Source organism: Pygoscelis adeliae, unplaced genomic scaffold (assembly GCF_000699105.1).
Source record: "Pygoscelis adeliae isolate BGI_AS28 unplaced genomic scaffold, ASM69910v1 Scaffold233, whole genome shotgun sequence".
NCBI classification, from domain to species: Eukaryota; Metazoa; Chordata; class Aves; order Sphenisciformes; family Spheniscidae; genus Pygoscelis; species Pygoscelis adeliae.
Genome location: NW_008824421.1, coordinates 1,580,846 through 1,583,323, shown reverse-complemented (window position 1 = coordinate 1,583,323; position 2,478 = coordinate 1,580,846).

Here is a 2,478-nt window from a genome sequence, read left to right as displayed (position 1 = left end):
CTAAGAATTTCTAAACAAGACCCACTGCATTGCGAATGGCAGCAGGAGCTGGGATTTATGAGGAGATTACTTGGTTAAATGTAGCCTGAAGGAATGAAAAATGAGCAGCCCAAAAAAGAAATTTGTTGAATATCTTGGCAGTGAAATTGAGTGGCCTGATTTATGAGCAATACCGAGTTATCTTTCTGCAAACAGATTTCTGAGAGTGATTTTTCAGCCCGTGCCCTTTGGAGGGGCAGCTCTTGGTGAGATGTACGGCTGTACCTATTGCTCGTGAAACGTGACGGAACAGGCTCTCTTTTTCTCTGTATGGCTTGTGGGAGTAGCGCCCCCCGCCATAACGGCTGGTGCTTTCTTGCCTTCGGGCCTTCCTCGGTTGGTGGCTGTAGAGGGTGGGAAGGAGGGCTGGCTGTAGGGGTGAAGATCCCTGGGGACCCTCGCTGCAGAGGGGGACAGTGAACTGTGAGGGGACAGAGATGCCAAAGGTGTCTGCTGAGGCTGAATGGGTGTCTTGTCGGTTCAAGACCAGACTGGGGAGATCAAAAGGCATTTTGATCTCTTTGCTATGGCGTGCACTGCCAGAGGGACAGTCTACCCCCCACTCTGTGACTGGTGGGGTGACTCCCCCTCTAGGTGCCACCCCCAGCCACCCACATGGGGCTGGCGTAGCCTGGGACAAGTGACCATGAGACTGCAGGGGTTAGAGGCGATGAGTCCCAGCCAACGCGTGTAAAGGTTGTAGATGAAACCATGGCTTTATTGGAGCCTCTAAGACTTCTGCTGTTGCCTTCAGTGGAATCCCTGATTTTTCTGTGATGGTTTTTGCATGCGTGTATGCACCGGCATACATGTATATGTGAATCCAAGAGCCACACAAAACTGCTTTCCATTGGCAAAGCATCTCGTAGGTGCCAGTTCCTCTGAAATTTTCCATTCATCTATCTGCACAAATTTAATACTGCATATGTCTCCAGGAGTCTTGTTTTTGCCCATGTGCAGCTAACTGTCTATAATGAAGTCATGAGTTATTTGACTAAAATAAGAACTCAGACTTCAAAATAAGAAACCCAAAACCAAACCCACAGCTATTTTTTTAAAGTTCTAAAAAAACCAGTATTTTCTTTTTAAATGAATCTCTCACCACTTAGTATGAACTTGCAGTTCTGTGAGGCACGGAGAGCTTTTTTCAGCAGATGCTAAACCTGAAGTCAGTGGAAGATCTAAGCAAGCGGTTAAAGGTAGCATGTGCTCAGGCGCTTGCTGAATTGGGACAGAGCATTCAGTGTTTTCCTGAGTTGTATCTTATGTTTCAAAGGAAGGACCCTTGTTTTGCCAAACGGTTCATTTCTACTTTGCTATGCGCTGAGAGCTCAGGGTAATCCCATTTAGAGAGAAGCAGAGAGGAGGGAACGTTACACTTGGGAAAAGCTATTTTCAGTAGCTCTGTTTTCTCTAACCCCATTTTCCTAATTATGATCAGCTAATGCTGACAGACTGGTTCACAGAAATTAAATGCCATTATACGGTACAAACAAGCCAATGAGGCCTGGAGTCGGACCCTACTTTAACGTAAGTAAAATAAAGATCCCCTGTGGCTTTTAATTCCTTTTTATTTAGCTACTTAATTGAACCTGCACTCTTCTTCCTTTGTAATTGATTACCACGCAGAAAAGGTAATGAAACAGAAAACTTTATTTTCTCTCCAGTGATTTTTTTTATGGTTATCATGGAATTGTTTTTAGTGGGACATAAAAATTCTCAATATAGACAAAGGGAAATCAATGTTAGTTAATTGAAGGCATTTAAAAGTTGGGTTTGTTTTTGGTTTTTTTGTTGGGTTGTTTTTTTTTTTCCTTGTAAGTCAGCTCAGATTTTTCAGAATAAGAATTAATCTGGCATTTTATTGTCCCTTTTCAAAGCTGAATCTACAAAGTTTGGGGACCTGGTCCAAAATCCACCGAAGCCAAATGGGAATTGTTCCATCTAATTCAGTGGCTTTGGATCATGCTTTAGAAGCACATATTCAACACATATTTATGTATGTATACACACACACAGATGCCTATCTGCTCCACATGCCATTTGTCATAACTGGGATTAATCTCTGAGCAAGATAAGGAAGGAAAATTTGTTGTGTGTCTTTTTGCCCCCCCCCCCCCGGATTTAGAGAAAAGCTGATGCTAATTCTCCAATTCTATTATTTCCTTTAAATCTCATTCCTCTCATACTTCTCTCTGTTTCTTTAATTTGTGAAGCTTGGTTTTCTTAATTTTGTGCATGTTCCTCCTTCTCCTCCCTTTTTATTTGGGTGTCTCAGCTACCTTTGGCAGGGCAAGGGTCTTGTGGACACAGTTCACCCAGTACCCAGCACTGCACCCAATACACCCAGCACTGCACCCAGCTTCCCTACCCTTCGTGAAGCTATGGGTATCTCTCGATGATGCACAGAGCTGGCTGAGAGTTAAAGGACTCAAGTTT